The sequence below is a fragment of the Podarcis bocagei genome, assembly GCF_964188305.1.
Source record: "Podarcis bocagei genome assembly, chromosome: 17".
In the NCBI taxonomy this organism is placed as follows: domain Eukaryota; kingdom Metazoa; phylum Chordata; class Lepidosauria; order Squamata; family Lacertidae; genus Podarcis; species Podarcis bocagei.
This window is the reverse complement of record NC_138143.1, coordinates 41,089,345-41,107,870: the sequence shown is the minus strand read 5'-3', so window position 1 is coordinate 41,107,870 and position 18,526 is coordinate 41,089,345. Positions and strand designations below refer to the sequence as shown.

The window sequence follows — 18,526 nt, the reverse complement described above, 5'->3', positions numbered from 1 at the left end:
AGTTATATGTACAATAAAGTTTTACATATTTCTTAAGCATTATCCATTCTCTACCAAACTCTTGCTTATTTGCTTTAAGTTTTCCAGAAATTCTAAATATAAATGGTTTCTATGTAACATAACAGCATTACTGTTATTTTGTCACCTCTCTACTGTTTACAGCAGGATTCAAAGGGAGTAGAAAAGAGCGTAAAAATGCTTCTGTTTAACTCTTCGGATCTCTCATGGATTTAATTTTATTTTTTAAGTTTGGGCCTGTTTTCATGGCAGCTTGTTTGGAGAGCTCAAAGGCCACGGGGCACAGAACTAAAAAAGTATTTGACCCTACTTCACAGAAAAGGATTCAACTCCTATGTTGTGGCTTTGTCAACATACTATTCCACTTGGGCTGTTGTTCCTGAGTTGCTTTCTTGTATGCTAAAAGCTCAGGTGCGAAAGGAGTTGTTTCGGATGCATAGTGTTACAGGGGAATCAGGGAGGATGGGGTTGGGGCCAGTTTTCCTAATTTTTCCTTCCATTGTGTGAACCTGTTTAGGGTTGTGGGAATTTTCCTTAGTTTGTTTTGGAGGAATGGCTAGGCTGTAGTGGGGATTTTATCGATCTCCATGTGCACCCATTGTTTCATTTCATCTTCTAGGATATATGGGATTACATGGTGCACTTGGTTGGCGATGTAGTGTAGTTCTATGTTACGAATTACCCATCTTCTGAGTAGGGGAGAGGCAAGAATTTGGAGTTTATCCGTGCCTTGTTGTGTGAGAAAATAAATGAATGTCATGTTTTCTGCCACTTATGGAGTGGAGTTGGGGGAATCCAGATTGGGAGAGTTTGGAATATGTAAATTTAGGGCTTTTTCAGCTGGAACTCACTGGAACTCAGTTCTGGCATCTCTCAGGTGAGTACCATCACCCTTATAAGAGAACAAGGGAGACCTAGGAACCAACTCCTAGGGGTTTTCAGGGCTTCGGCCCCCACAATAAAATATTTGAGGGGGCAGGCCCCCCACAAAGTTGATGGACATTCCAATTCAAATGGTGTCACTGCATCATGTGATTGAAGAAGAAGAAGAAGAAGAAGAAGAGTTTGGATTTGATAGCCCGCCTTTCACTCCCCTTCAGGAGTCTCAAAGCGGCTAACATTCTCCTTTCCCTTCCTCCCCCACAACAAACACTCTGTGAGGTGAGTGGGGCTGAGAGACTTCAGAGAAGTGTGACTGGCCCAAGGTCACCCAGCAGCTGCATGTGGAGGAGCGGAGACACGAACCCGGTTTCCCAGATTACGTGACTATCGCTCTTAACCACTACACCACACTGGCTGATTATGTGGGGCTGGGCTTACCTGAACTCCACTCCAATTATTTTTTTCAAGTTGGCACTCCTGAAGGGAGGCATTCATGGTGAGTTCCGGCACCTTTCCCCCCTAGAAAAATAGCACTGGGTAAATTAGCTATGGGGGGATTATTATTTCAATAGTTCCTCATACCGAATGTAAATGAACTGTGAAAAAGAATCCTTGAATTGGAAGTGGAGATGCTATATGTACCTTTTCCTTGCTTATTTATTTGGTTTGTATCACACACACAAAATCTTTAATAAAAACTAACTAAAACAAGAAAGAAAGAAAGAAAGAAAGAAAGAAAGAAAGAAAGAAAGAAAGAAAGAAAGAAAGAAGAGTTGTTGTTTTTCTTCCTTTTTCACATTTTATTGTTTTATTTTGCAATATTACATTCAGTTACACATTTTATCATTCTTTACAATTCAACACACACACACACACACACACACACACACACACCCCTATACGTATCTATATATTTTCCTTATTTCTATCGTTGTGACTTCCCTCCAAAAGAGTTGTCGAGGAATGAGCAAGGATGAATGGCTGCTGGGATAGATTTTCTCTCCACATGGAGGGCAAGCGGTTGGTAGATGTTTTTGTATTCGCAGTTGTTACGTTCTCTCTGACCTATCCCTTGCCTTGCCTTGGTGGTCTATCATGTCAGCATCTTAAACCTCACACCTTTCCTTCCACGGGGAACAGGGAGAGAGAATACCTAGGAGTTAACGTGATAAAACAGAACGGGCCGATGCCATAAATCAGACGGGTTTTAGCATCTGATGACAAACCTAATTCCTGTCAGAAAAGAGCTGAACTGACCCCCGCCCCTCCCAAACTGTCATCGAAGCTGGACCATAAAAATCACAGCTGTCACCAAAGCATGCCCTGCCCTTGGGGAACATGCCATCCTCGGGACTGATCCACCGTGTTCAGGGCCAAATTCCCAGCCTACAGGCACATTCCACATGACATTTTGTCACATCTCCCGCTGGTGCATCTGTTCCAGGGTCTTTGCTCTTCCTAAATCACTTTATTCCCCCCCCCCCTATTTTTTTTTGCTCTGAAAAGAACCAGGATCAAGAGATGAGTTCTGAGCTGAGAGCTGGAGAGGGCAGGTGCTTCAGAACTGGTTTCAAGAAACCTTAGTCCAGTTAATCCCTTTATAGCACCTGGATGCAGCTAAGAAGGTAAAACATTGCACCTCGATTTGCAATTAAATCGATCGTGCCATTTCTTCCATTCATATTTAGATGTGTTAATGGGTTTTCAACCACAGCCCATTTCAGCTCACAAATTCAAGTTACTGTTTTGGCAGGATTCAATAGGAAGAAAGGAATACCGTATTTTTCGCTCTATAAGACGCACCAGACCACAAGACGAGGAGGAAAACAAGAAAAAAAATATTCTGAATCTCAGAGGCCAGAACAGCAAGAGGGATCGCTGCACAGTGAAAGCAGCAATCCCTCTTGCTGTTCTGGCTTCTGGGATAGCTGCGCAGCCTGCATCCTCTCCATAAGACGCACACACATTTCCCCTTGCTTTTTAGGAGGGGAAAAGTGAGTCTTATAGAGCAAAAAATACGGTAATTCCTGTGCAAGGAGGGATTTCTCATACATGGCTTTATTTGGAAAACAGAAAAGAAGCAAGGAGATCTCCCTGTATGAGCGAAACACAATTTCTAGAGGAAATGTACCCACTCAACCACTTTGATTGGCAGAATTGGCACTACTACAGGGGCCGCATAATACGCATTTCACATTTTTAGGAATTTGAGGCTTTACTGTGGCAGCACCTGAACTTGGAACTCCCTGCCTATTGAGACCAAGCAGACGCCTTCCCTGTACTCTTTTCAGCACCTGCAAAAAACATTCTTGCTTAGACATGACTACCTGGATGCTTAGAAAGTTGAGGTAATTTTAATCTGTTTTAGTGTTTTAACTTTTGTGTGTTTTAAAAAGTACGGCTGTGGATTTTCCTCGATCTTTTATCTCTTCGTAAGCCAACGAATCAAGCAGTGTATAAATCTTATGAAACAAACAAGCAATCAAAATGCCTCCGTGTTTAAATGGGTATATGGCCTTGTCTATTTTCAAATTCTTTTATATCGTTGAAGTACAATCTGGTACTCACTGGTTAGTCTGCCGAAGGGCGTCAGCATGAGGCACAAAACTCCTGATGCCGTCAGAACTGCGGTACTCTTACTTTTGCCAAAGACTCCCACAGAAAAGCATCTGGGCACATTGGAAAGCCCTTGCCAGCTAATCCACTCGATCCCCCAAACAGCGTAGAGATGTGGGTACAGAATCTACTCCAGGGGCAGATCTACACTCATGGTTTTTAACATTAACGAAGGCTTAAGGAATGGTTTTGATAGAGTCGATGGACACACGACTTCCTTCTTTTTACATTCATAATGTGTTATTACCTTGTCTTTTTATCGCTTAATTTTTAATCCTTAAAGGGTAAAGGGACTCCTGACCATTAGGTCCAGTTGTGGCCGACTCTGGGGTTGCGGCGCTCATCTCGCTTTACTGGCCAAGGGAGCCGGCGAACAGCTTCCGGGTCATGCGGCCAGCATGACTAAGCCGCTTCTGGCGAACCAGAGCAGCACACGGAAATGGCATTTTCCTTCCCGCCAGAGTGGTACCTATTTATCTACTTGCACTTTGACATGCTTTCGAACTGCTAGGTTGGCAGGAGCAGGGACCGAGCAACGGGAGCTCACCCCATCGCGGGGATTCGAACCACCAACCTTCTGATTGGCAAGTTCTAGGCTCTGTGGTTTAACCCACAGGGCCAATCATTATCTGCTGCTATATTGGTGAAACACTGCTCATATGTCCCTATGTAGTGTTTTGGCTTTTTTTACTGCATTCAGACTCTTTCTCTCTCTCTCTCTCTCTCTCTCTCTCACACACACACACACACCCATGATATTCAAGGGGCAGATAATAAAGGACATGATGGGAGGGAGGGAAAATTAAAATGTGGCACCCAAGGGTGGAGCAGAGCAACCAGTGACCAGGAGTAGCGTAACAAACAGCGTTTCAGAAAACGGTGTGGCCGGGTGTTACTTACATTTGACGAAAAAAACCAAGATAAAAAAGGTTTTAATTAACAAGTGTGCACTGTCGTTTTAGAACGACAGATCTAATATCCTTCTAATAGGGGGAAATAATGTTAGAGAGTTCAGTGTAGATCAAGGCCAAATCTTAAGAGAGCCAGTGTGGTGTAGTGGTTAAGAGCAGTGGACTTGTAATCTGGGGAACCGGGTTTGCGTCTCCGCTCCTCCACCTGCAGCTGCTGGGTGACCTTGGGCCAGTCACACTTCTCTGAAGTCTCTCAGCCCCACTCACCTCACAGAGTGTTTGTTGTGGGGGAGGAAGGGAAAGGAGAATGTGAGCCGCTTTGAGACTTTCGGGTAGTGAAAAAGCGGGATATCAAATCCAAACTACTACTACTCCTCCTCTTCTTCTTCTTCTTCCTCCTCTTCTTCTTCTTCACCTCCAGCATGCCCACAGATGTGAAGAGGAACTGTACTAGGACAGAACCTAGTGGGAGTAACATTCCTGGGACAAAACAGGATAAAATTAAGATTGCTGCCTCTCTGTCCTGCCACGCTTTTTCCATGTTCCCTCACCTTCATGGTTTGAATGCAGCAGGTGTTCCACAGACATAACTACAGCATATTCTCTTGCCTTCCCCCCTCCCCCCGACAGTTTCCACCCATGGAAATTCGACCGTAGGATTGCTCTGCCAACGGCACGCAATGTATTATCATGTCTGGAATCCTTATCGGTTTCACCATGGCAACAGCTGTCGTTGTTTTCCTCTGCAGGTTTTAGCCAAGGCTGCCTGCCAGACCGCTACAAACGAGATGCAGGGCTTTGCAGTTTCTCAAGGAGAAAATTGTCATGGAAAAGGTCTTAGCAGAAATATTAATGATTACAGGGGAAGGGGGGGTGCTTGAAGCAACGGTCATTTCAGGTAGCCTCTCTGTCTTTTATGACCTCTAGCCCAATGAAAACAGTGTTTTGTTTTTTGCAAGCTGAGGAATTCAGGCTCTTCCATTTCAGAAGATTAAGCCTTAAAAGGAATGGCTCTTAACTTGACTTCCACCATTATATTTGCAAATAGGCCGCTCGACTTGGAATGAAAGTTGAGCATCTTATCCTCTCATCTTTTAACGGGGCTGCTGACATGAGGCGCGTCTGACCAGCCAGACTGTCATGCTTGCTCTCCTGCAGTCGGCCACCCTGGCTACTGATGATCTGTCGCAGAGACAGGAAATAAATAGTGTCAATGGCTTTGCACCCCCTTCAGAGGATTTATAGTCACACTGTCCTCTGAAACAGAGGTGCAGATCCCCATGGGGATCCGTCCAAATTTCAGATTCCACCAGACTCCTTAGTTTTCAGTTTCTTACACGCTTCAGTCAAAATCTTTATTTGCTAAAATTTCCATGCCACCAATATTAAGAAAAATACCACGGCGGTATCGACAATGAATTCACATCTATAAAAGTACAGTGGTGCCCCGCAAGATGAATGCCTTGCAAGACAAAAAACTCGCTAGACGAAAGGGTTTTGCGGTTTTTGAGCTGCTTCGCAAGACGAAAAGGTCTTGCGTTTTTTGCAAGTTTGTTTCCTTTTTCTTAACACCGTTAATACAGTTGCGACATGACTTCGAGGAGCAACTCATAGAACGCGGTGTGGTAGCCTTTTTTGAGGTTTTTGGTGATTTTTGAAGCTTTTCCAAAACGTTTCCGACACCGTGCTTCGCAAGACGAAAAATTCGCTAGACGAAAAAACTCGCGGAATGAATTAATTTCGTCTTGCGAGGCACCACTGTACAGGTGAAACTGACATGTTTAATCGGAGAAAAGTCATGATGTGAAATATACTCGGAGTCGAGAGTGGATTTCATGCTTTTTATATTAAGCTCATAGTGGTGAGGAGGAATGGAAGTTCCCCCACAATATCTGCTTTATATACATTATTTACACAATGGGCTGCACGTGATTGGCTAATTCCGGGATTCTCCTGTAGGCCAATCAGGTTGCGGACTCACTTCCACCTGGAGCTGGATTGGGTGGCTCCTGCGGACCAATCATACTGCTGCATTGTTCTAGGACCAATCAGACTGCTGCATTTTGGATCCTATTCAACTCAGTACATAACAGGTTGGAAGCCTCTCATAAACATTTTGCGTAAAAAAGAAAGAAAAAGAAATAATGATATTTGGATTTGAGGACTGAAGATTATGTTTGCTTTTAGAAAGTGGCTTTGTCAAGTTTGATGAAGTGAGTATTGTTTTTATACAGCAGACAGATGAAGAATCAGAAGTTCTTTACTTTCTGAATCGTATTTTTCTATCTTTCTCTTTTAACCTCTTTTTTTAAACTCTTTTTATAGTTCTTTTTATTTCTCTATTTCTTCTTTCTCTCCCTCCATCCCCTTTTGCGTTTCTATTGTATCTAGATAAGTTTTGCTTTGGTTTAAAAAACTGGGAGAGATATTCAATTTTGTATTTTTCTCTATAAACCTTAATGATATTCATTTTTTTTTTTTTTTTAAAGGACAGGCATTCCCCCCGCCCACTTGTGCACAATCGACTTGTGAGCAATGATGTATACATGCATCACTGGCAAATAATTAAATTATTTAATGCATACCAGGAAATGGAAGAAGAGAGCTGGGGAGATCTCATGAGGAGCCCCTCCCTGGAGCCTGAAGAGGACGTCAGCGAGGGCGGAGAAGAGATTGGAGGTGCAGCAGGGCTTTGTTTAGTCTGTTCAGTCTCCCTGCCTAAAAGCTGATTGAGGCGTTCCCAAAGTAAAGGAAGGATTGAACTCTGATTAATAAGAATACACACAGAGGCTTGAACCAGCAAGACTCTGGGAAGGGTGCGTATAATAATCTCTGCCTCCAGCCCCTGGCCCAGGTCGTTTTATTCACAAAAGAGCTTTTTACAGAGTGTTCGTAAGAACCAATCAGATTTCTTCTGAGCATTTCAACAAACCCACGTGGGGAGAAAGTTAAACTACAAACACTAGTTAAGCATCCATACTTTTGGGGTAAATGATTGAAAACTACAAAAGGGTGCATTCAGCAACCCCGGAGGTCATAAACAATCAATACACATGATAAGGAGGATGGCCAGGAGGACAGCGATCATTATCACCTTTATGTGAGACCTGTTTCCTGGCCCTAAGATTAACATCCTAAGATTAACATATCAGAAAAGCTACATCAAAGAAAATGCCCACTGTCTTTGATGACCCAGGATGCCTGCCTGGCGAAGCAACTGGCAGTGTACGTGACTGGTCAAGAAAGAGAAATGGAACAGGGATGCAGATGTATAGATTGATCAAGAATCATATCAAAATAGTTTAAACCCAGTCAACGCAATGCTTTCATTGCTGACACAGATGGCTTACTCTATATTTGTTATAATTCCTCATAGCAATCCCACCTGATCACTACATCTGATGTGTGGGGTAGCCTAGCAGGAGCAGCCAATTTCCGGTGCATCCTCCAGCCGGCCACAGAGCATCCATTCCAATTGTGGATAGTTTTGGTACAGTATTTATTATCTCGGCTGGAGAGAGAGCAGCAGAGAGGGCGTTTAAAGGGCGTTTAGAGGGTGCTCCCCACGATCAAAGTCTTCCACGAAAGAAAGGGTGATGTGAGCCAGAAATGGGTGCTGGGAAGTGGGTGCTTCTTCTTCCAAAAGCCAGGAGTGAGCCCTTGGGAAACTGTGTTTACACTGGCTGAGGATAATACAGGAAAATCTCTTCCTTTAAGTAACCACAGGGCTCACTCTGCCACTACCTATGGCACTCACATTAGGTAGCAAAGGTTGGCTGGAGCGCCTGATTACGCACAGGTGTGCCTTAGATGTATGAAATACGTGTGAGATGAAAACAGACAAAAGGAACTGCTTGTTCACCCAAGGCATAATGAACGGGTAATTTTCTGCCGCACAGTATGGTGATGATGTTCCCTGGCGCTGTGGCTTTTTAAAGGATTAGGGTCTTTTTAAAGGATATGGGGCTGTTGCGGCCCTCAGCACACCGTGAAGCTAAGGCTCCAAGACTTTGGCCACCTCATGAGAAGAGAAGACTCCCTGGAAAAGACCCTGATGTTGGGAAAGATGGAGGGCACAAGGAGAAGGGGACGACAGAGGACGAGGTGGTGGGACAGTGTTCTCAAAGCTACAAACATGAGTCTGACCAAACTGCGGGAGTCAGTGGAAGACAGGAGTGCCTGGCGTGCTCTGGTCCAGGGGGTCACAAAGAGTCGGACACAACTAAACGACTAAACAACTACAAGCCTTAAATCATACAACATAACCCCCCGACAGCATACAAATCGGCATAGCTAATTCGACAACCCTCACCCCACCCTCTCCCACAAAACTCGATGCAGAGAACTGAATGCAACCAGCCATGCTCTGGGCTCTCAACCTCCCACACTGCCAACAAAAATGAGCAAATAGAGTCCATGGGTAGGCAAACTAAGGCCCGGGGGCCGGATCCAGCCCAATCGCCATCTAAATCCGGCCCATGGACAGTCCAGGAATCAGCGTCTTTTTACATGAGTAGAATGTGTGCTTTTATTTAAAATGCATCTCAGGGTTATTTGTGGGGCATAGGAATTTGTTCTTTCTTCTTTCTTTTTCCCAAAATATAGTCCGGCCCCCCACAACATCTGAGGGACAATGGACTGCTGAAAAAGTTTGCTGACCCCTAAAATAGACAAATAAAGAACCTATCCTACACTATGCCAAAGAATGAAAGATCATTACTCCCCCCCCTTTTTCTCCCCCCCCTCCCTCCAACCCAGGGGTCAGCAACCTTTTTCAGCCGTGGGCCGGTCCACTGTCCCTCAGACCATGTGGGGGTCGGACTATACTTTGAAGGGGGGAGGAACGAACAAATTCCTATGCCCCACAAATAACAGTTGACTACCAAAATGTTTCGGAAACCGAAGCACGGCTTCTGATTGGCTGCAGGAAGCTCCTGCAGCCAATCGGAAGCCACGGAAGCCCCTTCGGACATTTGGGTTCCAAAGAACATTCACAAACCGGAACACTCACTTTGGGTTTGTGGCGTTTGGGAGCCAAAATGTCCCGAGTACCAAGTTGTTTGGGAGCCAAAGTATGACTGTACTGCTTTCTTCATTCCCTGTTTGCCATCTCAGTAGGAGTCTCTGGCCACTCCCTGCTGAACTGATGGATCCCCGGCCCAATCCAATAGAGATCTTCTTATGTTCTAGAAAATCATGGGGGGGGGGTATTCTCAAAACTCTCTTTGCTCTGAAAGGAGAATTGTGGAAAATGCACGCTATATAGCTGTTGGGGACTATTTAGAAAGCACGAACAACGTCCCTTCCTCACACACACACATACCCATCCCTTCTGCCCATTACCCTGTCTCTACGTTCCTGTAGCTGTACCTCCGGATCTGCTTCCATTTCCCCTCATCTGGTGGCTTTCAGAATAATCTCATCCACCTGTTAGACCCGAGAATGTCATCTTGAATTTACAGCAGGGACTGGAAACAGGATGCTCCAGAAAAAGAATTTTAATTAAAGTCCTCTAATTGAATGCATACTTCTCAGCTAGGGAAAGCAGCTGGCGAGAGAGGGCTGGTGGCCTCGCCAACTCACCCATGTGTGCATTTGCAAGAGCAGCTCTTGGAGCGGGCAGCAGAACGGCAGCTCCCAGAGAGGAAACTGCCAGCATCCATCTCAAGTCTGTCGAAGTTCTCTGTCATATTCCCTGCCCTCCACCCCCCGCCGCCTTGCCATAGTCATTCCTGCAAGGGCAAGTCGTGTCTCACAAACATATTCAAGTTCTTTGAGAGTGTCAGCAAGCATATAGATAGAGGTGACCTGGTTGACATGCTGCGCTTGAACTTTCAAAAGGCTTTCAAAGTACCAAAGGCTCCCCAGAAAGTTTACCAGTCAAGGAATAAGAAGAGAGGCAGACCCTCCAAGCGTCCCTATTTTCCAGGGACAGTCCTGGATTTACAGGTTTCTGATTTGATCCCAGAATGTCCTGCTTTTCCTTGTTGTTGTTGTTTAGCCATTTAGTCGTGTCCGACTCTTTCTGACCCCATGGACCAGAGCACACCAGGCACTCCTGTCTTCCACTGCCTCCCGCAGTTTGGTCAAACTCATGCTGGTAGCTTCGAAAACACTGTCCCACCATCTCGTCCTCTGTCGTCCCCTTCTCCTTGTGCCCTCCATCTTCCCCAACATCAGGGTCTTTTCCAGGGAGTCTTCTCTTCTCATGAGGCGGCCAAAGTCTTGGAGCCTCAGCTTCAGGATCTGTCCTTCCAGTGAGCACTCAGGGCTGATTTCCTTCAGAATGGAGAGGTTGGATCTTCTTGCAGTCCATGGAACTCTCAAGAGTCTCCTCCAGCACCACAATTCAAAAGCATCAATTCTTCGGCGATCAGCCTTCTTTATGGTCCAGCTTTCACTTCCATACATCACTACTGGTGCTTTTCCTTAGGACAAACCTATTTTCATAAGAGAAATGTTGGAGGGTATGGAGTTATGTGACCCCCCCCCCAGTCAAGGAGATAAGTTACACTACAAGCTTTAGAAGACATCTGAAGGCAGCCCTGTATAGAGAAGTTTTTTTTAATGTTTAGTGTTTTAGTATGTTTTTATATAATGGCAACCTAGTTAGATGGGTGGGGTAAAAATAATAAGAAGAATAAGAATCAGAATAATTAGAATAATTAGAATAGGAAATCCCTATTTCCATCAGAGAATGTTGGAGGGTCTGGAGAGGCCCTCTCCTGGATCAGGAATTGGTTGTTGCAGGAAATTTAGGAATAAATGGACAGGTGTCATTTACAGAAACCCGGATGGCTTCTGTAAATCTGGAACTCTCACTGGAAAATAGGGTACTTGAAGGGTCTGAAATGCTCTGCACTTTACTAGTGCACCCCATTCGCATGCAACTATTTCTGGTTCTTCTGCAACTTCTTTTTAAACAGAATACTCATGGCAAAGATTCCCTCTGTGAGGGTCAACCGGTGTGGAACTGAGCTGCAACTGTGCTCCATTTTCCCCAGACAGAAAGCCAGAATTGTATCCCTTGTGAACCAGGGCACAGAAGCTGCAGTACATATATTCCCAATTCAGACTGTAGGATGTCGCTATACCATAAGAAACCACAGGTACTTGGGTTCCGGTGAGAATTAAAGATCCAAAAACTTTAAAAGAAGCTTGATTGTCTGCCTAGGAAGAAAGCAGGGAAGGAAAGATTTCGACTAAAATGTGTATGACAAGGCCGTGCATTCCAGACAGCTTTTGTCTGAACAAAAATCGTTTTTATGTGACTTTAAAAAAAGAAAGAAGCAAAAAACAAGAAAAATCTCTTAAGTTCAAAAGATCAAGTTGCATTTTCATTGATGTTGGACTTGTGAGAGCTGCTCCATCAATCACAGTTGCCTTAAAAAAACCCATTAATGGCCCCGAACGTTGGAGATTTCCATATGGTTTATCTTTGTAACATTTGGGCATTTTAGCTTGAAACAGCGTGTGAATCTGTCAGTGTCAGAACCAGATGCTCAGCTTCTCTTTATATATCCCTAATAATGGCCAGAGGGAACCCTCAGGTAAAATACAGATAGCCATTTCATGGCAGAAAGCCATCCCCAGGCAGACTGTTCACTCTTCCATCTAACTCAACACACGGCCTATTGAACTGCCCACTGTAAGAAGCGTCAACTGGTGCAGTGGAGGCTATAAATCAGCACATTGCTGGAGCTTTGAATCTTGCCTTGGCTCTGAACTCACTTAGCTTCTCTGAAGCAAACAACTCCCTCTCTCAGATTCAGTCCCTCCTCCTACAACATGAGGGTCCTGATGCAGACCTGGCAGACAACAACCCTGTGAGGCACTTAGTCATTCAATAAATGCATGTGGAGTGCTTTGGATATTTGGAAATGGTATATATTTAGCTAAATATTACCACCAGCTGGTTTTGAAATAGAGAGGAAGCTAGTTTCACATCCCCCTCAATTTCTCCTCCAGATTTTCACTTGTGTATTTTGATAGCCCCATCATTCCTGTTTGTTGTTGTTGTTTAGTCGTTTAGTTGTGTCCGACTCTTCATGACCCCCTGGACCAGAGCACGCCAGACACTCCTGTCTTCCACTGCCTCCCGCAGTTTGGTCAAACTCATGCTGGTAGCTTCGAGAACACTGTCCCACCGTCTCATCCTCTGTCGTCCCCTTCTCCTTGTGCCCTCCATCTTTCCCAACATCAGGGTCTTTTCCAGGGAGTCTTCTCTTCTCATGAGGTGGCCAAAGTCTTGGAGCCTCAGCTTCAAGATCTGTTCTTCCAGTGAGCACTCAGGGCTGATTTCCTTCAGAATGGAGAGGTTTGATCTTCTTGCAGTCCATGGGACTCTCAAGAGTCTCCTCCAGCACCGTAATTCAAAAGCATCAATTATTCGGCGATCAGCCTTCTTGATGGTCCAGCTCTCACTTCCATACATCACTACTGGGGAAACCATAGCTTTTACTATACGGACCTTTGTTGGCAACTGATTTATAGCAACACGTTTTCTGATTCTAGGGTACCTGTTGAGCTAGGAAGTCTAATAAAGGGCTCATCCACACTGAACTTTCCTCCTCTCTATTCAGGTATGGTCTCCACTTTAAAACTCAGTGTCTCGGGTCTATGGAACTTTGTTGTGATATGTGATTGTGGCAGCAAGACTTTTATATGCACAAAGATGGAAGGAGCCATTACTGCCAACAATGGAAGAATGGCTGTTACAACTAATGGACTTAGCTGAGATGGCGAAGCTGACATGTTTAATCAGAGAAAAGTCATTGGAAGTCTTTCATGGACTTTTTGCAGGAAAAAGAAATAGTGACATTTGGATTTGAGGAGTGAAGATAATCCTTGTTTATAGAAAATGGCAAAAAAAGAAATTTGATATTAAGTTTTACATTTTTCTCTATAAACCCTAATAAAATGTATTCCCCCCCCAAAAAAAAACCCTCAATGTCTTGGTGCCTTTTTTTTTTTTTTTTTTTTGCACTCTGGAGCTTTCTCCATGAAAACCCACTCTTTAAAGGAGAAAACTCAAATTGCCCCTTTAAAGGGGATAAGTCAAATTTTTGTGGAAAACTCAAATGGCCATTTGCTCCAAATCAGTTTTAAAGAGCGGTTTTTTTGTAGAGACATGAGGTTTAAAGTACAGATCATGCCTGGAAAAGCCCTTGGTCTGAGAACGGTGACTGGCCCAAGGTCACCAGCTGAGTTTCATGGCTAAGTAGAGATTTGAACCCTGGTCTCCTAGGTTCTAGTCTAGCTTTCTGGCCAGTACACCACACTGGTTGTCCCTGGGGTTTTGTGAGATAAGTCTCTTAGGAAGGCATTTTACTTCTGCCTCATTAACAAGTGGCCAATCTGGAAACATCTCAAATGCCCTATTTACTACTTCATGTATCACAACAGCACATATTTTCAAAATGTGAAACACATTTCATCATTGGAATTTGACCCTCCATAAGCGGTTTCATTTGCCAAGGTTACTGCCCTACAAGGTCCCCAAAACATTTTTCCTTTTTGTTAATTGCAGCTTGCCCAAGATCTATCCAAAATTTATTAGCACAATTATATATATATATATATTTTGCACTCTCGAAAGGTTCTCATTAACCTTTTAAAGTTCTTTGAGAATATCATTAAGCATGTGGATAACGGTGATCCAGTAGAAACTTGTTAGTACAGTGGTACCTCAGGTTATATACGCTTCAGGTTACATAGCTTCAGGTTACAGACTCCGCTAACCCAGAAATAGTACCTTGGGTTAAGAATTTTGCTTCAGGATGAGAACAGAAATCGTGCTCCGGCGGCACGGCAGCAGCGGGAGGCCCCATTAGCTAAAGTGGTGCTTCAGGTTAAGAACAGTTTCAGGTTAAGAACAGACCTCCGGAACGAATTAAGTACTTAACCCGAAGTACCACTGTACTTGAACTTTCAAAAAGCATTTGAGAAAGATCCTCAGCAAGACTCCTGAGCGTAGATGCCAACTCTATGGGGCTGAGGACAGCTCAGGACTCTCCCAGCCCCCGCACCAAATATATGCAGGGATGGGGCTGAGCCCCACCCCCTCCCAATCTGGAGGGGCCTCGCTAGGACTCCCCTGCTTTGAGTATGGCTTAGTTTTCTATAACCCAATGTTTCCTGCTGATCTTCGCAATAAAGGAAATTTTGCCTCCTTTCGGTGTTGCTTTTTCAAAACACAAAAATATGACATCGGCAACAGTCACCATGGTGAAGAAAGGTGTGAGTAACACAGTCATATTAGAAAAGAAACATCCATTTGAGGGCCAAGTTAAACAAGACATTAATGGGACAACTTATGACGATGTGACTAAAACCAACAATGGGGACCACAAGGTCTCAAACTATTTCCCATGCCCAGACTGACAGTTCTCAAGAGACTGTTTTATCATTTGCCTTTTCCTGAATCCCTCACGCCTTCAGATTAATTCCCCTCCCACAAAAAAACATGCTGCTCTTTTGGTAGAAGTACCGTATTTTTCACTCCATAAGACACACTTTTTTCCTCCTGAAAAGTAAGGGGAAATGTCTGTGCGTCTTATGAAGCGAATGCTGCACGGAGGAGGGGCGTGTGAATGGCTCCTGTCCACTTTGCTGCTTTAAAGTGAGCCACAGAGGAGGGAAGGAAGGGGAGACATGGCTCCCGTCCGTCCCTCCTCCGCGGCTCACTTTAAAGCAGCAAAGCGGACAGGAGTCGCCTGCTTTGCTGCTTTAAATAGTTTAGTACAGCATTTGATTCAGAATAATTTTTTTCCGTGTTTTCCTCCTTTAAAAACTAGGTGCGTCTTATGGACAGGTGTGTCTTATGGAGTGAAAAATATGGTATTTATGTTGCCAGTTATCTAAGTACCTTTCAGTACCACCTCCAGTTCTGTTTATATACTTCATATCCACATATGCATGGCAATCATGAGTATCAGGACAATTTTGGGCATCTCTCTTTTTAAAAAAAAATATTAATTTTTATTAAATTTTTCATTTTAACAATCCAATCAAATCACATTAAATATTCCAAATTATACAAATACATATCATATAGTCCAAATATACTGCCAAATTATAAATTTTTATTGGGACTTCCCATACTTCAAGTTCGGGGGGGTAGGGCTCTGATCATCTTATATCTCTACTGTCTTGAGTTTCCAATAATTCCTTTAAATCTTCCTGTTGTTAACCTTCCTTCTTTCATGGCCTCTGAGCTGTTTCCACAGGCGAGTTGAAGTAAGCAATGATGTCCTTCTGTGTGAATTTTGTATGCTTGACTCTCCTATTGTTACAGCTTGTAAGCCTATTGTTGCAGTATATCCTCACACACTGGTGTTTATGCCGAGTCAATCCAAAAGTCATTTCGCTGCTGGCAGACGCCATCTTCTCTCAGTTCTGATGAAATCAAATCTAGGCATTTGCTCATTAATTTTCCCAGACCGGTTGCATCAAACATTAGCCTTTCCAGGGGAGATTTGCCAAATCGGACTTTTGGGGCATCTCTCAAGCCTACATTCCAACATGTTTGCACTCCTGTCTGAGCAATGTTTACACTGGCTTGATCCATGTCCACAGAATGGAAGATGGCTGGATCCCCTTGGGATGTGCTCTGCAAAGAACTGGCTTCAGGCACCAGATTCCTTTAGCAGACCAACTCTGCGTTACAAAGATGCCTACAAACATAACATGAAAGTTGATAACATCAACCCTGCAGTGTAGGAATTCCTTGCAGATGACCGCGGTGCCTGGAGACAGATAGTCAGGTTGTGCATCCCTAGCAGTGACCAAGAAGAGGAATGACCGCCGGGAAGAGTGCAGAGAGAAGAAATGCCATGGTGCAGCTGCAGCAGCACAAATGCCTTCATCTGCCCCAGCTGTCTCTCCTCTATCTGTCTCTACAGCCACAGCAGGCACTGTAACTTCCCAACAATTTGATTCCAACCTCAAAGACGCACTCCTCCCTTGTCTCCCGAGATAGACAGGTGACAACAACAATACATTTGTTGTTGTTTAGTCATTTAATCGTGTCCAACTCTTTGTGACCCCATGGAGCAGAGCACGCCAGGCACTCCTGTCTTCCACTGCCTCCCGCAGTTGGGTCAAACTCATGCTGGTAGCTATGAGAACACTGTCCCACCATCTCGTCCTCTGTCATCCCCTTCTCCTTGTGCCCTCCATCTTTCCCAACATCAGGGTATTTTCCAGGGAGTCTTCTCTTCTCATGAAGCGGCCAAAGTCTTGAGTCTCAGCTTCAGGATCTGTCCTTCCAGTGAGCACTCAGGGCTGATTTCCTTCAGAATGGAGAGGTTGGATCTTCTTGCAGTCCATGGGACTCTCAAGAGTCTCCTCCAGCACCAGAATTCAAAAGCATCAATTCTTTGGCGATCAGCCTTCTTGATGGTCCAGCTCTCACTTCCATACATCACTACTGGGAAAACCAGAGCTTTTACTATATGGACCTTTGTTGGCAAGGTGATGTCTCTGCTTTTTAATACATACAACATATGTATTAATACATAATAAATACAACAATACATACGTAGCATAAATTTCAGAGCCCAGTTCTCACCTTGGACTTACTCCCAGGTATGTATTTCTAGGGTTGTAGCCTAAATCATTTAAGAATAAACAAGCATGTTAGTTGTGATATATATATATATATATATATATATATATATATATATATGTGTGTGTGTGTGTGTGTGTGTGTGTGTGTGTGTGTGTGTGTGTGATGTTTTAATGTAGAATTGGCATTCATTTCTCATGATCTCTTAATAACTAGCAACTTCATAATTACTGTATTTCCAGAGCAGAACCAGTCAGCAGATTATTCCCCACTGGGTGTCCATTGGCAGTCTGAATGGGGAAGCAACTGAGCAGCAGGTGGTTCAGAAATGTTGCCATGGTGCCAATAATGTGGTAGGCTGTGCTGCTGTGGCTTTGACACTGCATAGCAAGCTAGCAAAGCAACAGCTGTATGAAAAGAATACTGCGCAGCCTGGGCAGAGTCAACGGCGACTCTTTCGCTTATCTTCACAAAGATTCTATTAAGCAACAACTTGTAACTAAGGAAGTTACATGTAAATACTTGTAAATAAGGAAGAATTGAGAATTCCTGCGGTACCTTGACCTGCAGCAGATGCCTCCTTGTACAGTGGTACCTCGGGTTACAGACGCATCAGGTTACAGGCTCTGCTAACCCAGAAATAGTACCTCAGGTTAAGAACTTTGCTTCAAGCCGAGAACAGAAATCATGCGGCAGCAGCGGGAGGCCACATTAGCTAAAGCGGTACCTCAGGTTAAGAACAGTTTCAGGTTAAGAATGGCCCTTCAGAATGAATTAAGTTCTTAACTAGAGGTACCACTGTATGTGAAGCTGCCATCCTGAAATATATCAGTGTAACCCAGTGAGAGATTTTACTTTCTTGGGCTCCATGATCACTGCAGATGGTGACAGCAGTCACAAAATTAACAGATGCCTGCTCCTTGGGAGAAAAGCAATGACAAACCTAGACAGCATCTTAAAAAGCAGAGACATCACCTTGCCAACAAAGGTCCGTATAGTTAAAGCCATGGTCTTCCCAGTAGTGATGTATGGAAGTAAGAGCTGGACCATCAAGAAGGCTGATCGCCAAAGAATTGATGCTTTTGAATTCTGGTGCTGGAGGAGACTCTTGAGAGTCCCATGGACTGCAAGAAGATCCAACCTCTCCATTTTGAAGGAAATCAGCCCTGAGTGCTCATTGGAAGGACAGATCCTGAAGCTGAGACTCCAAGACTTTGGCCACCTCATAAGAAGAGAAGACTCCCTGGAAAAGACCCTGATGTTGGGAAAGATGGAGGGCACAAGGAGAAGGGGATGACAGAGGACGAGATGGTGGGACAGTGTTCTCGAAGCTACCAGCATGAGTTTGACTAAACTGCGGGAGGCGGTGGAAGACAGAAGTGCCTGGCGTGCTCTGGTCCAGGGGGTCACGAAGACGCGGACACGACTAAACGACCAAACAACAACAACAAACCCAGTTTAATCCAACTGAGTTACCCTGATATATTTCAGGACAGCAGCTTCTCATACAAATGAATTATTGAACCACTCT

General features: G+C 44.2%; 1 protein-coding gene across 1 annotated transcript in view; it reads right to left on the bottom strand.

Annotated features, from left to right (window-relative positions):
* LOC308576551 (craniofacial development protein 2-like) overlaps nucleotides 1-18,083 on the bottom strand; it is a gene marked incomplete at its 3' end in the record, with an annotated part of 32,259 nt that extends 14,176 nt beyond the window's left edge. The window contains exon 1 of the mRNA XM_081175957.1: nucleotides 17,971-18,083. The remainder of the gene's footprint in view (nucleotides 1-17,970) is intronic.
* Between the last annotated feature and the right edge of the window lie 443 nt (nucleotides 18,084-18,526).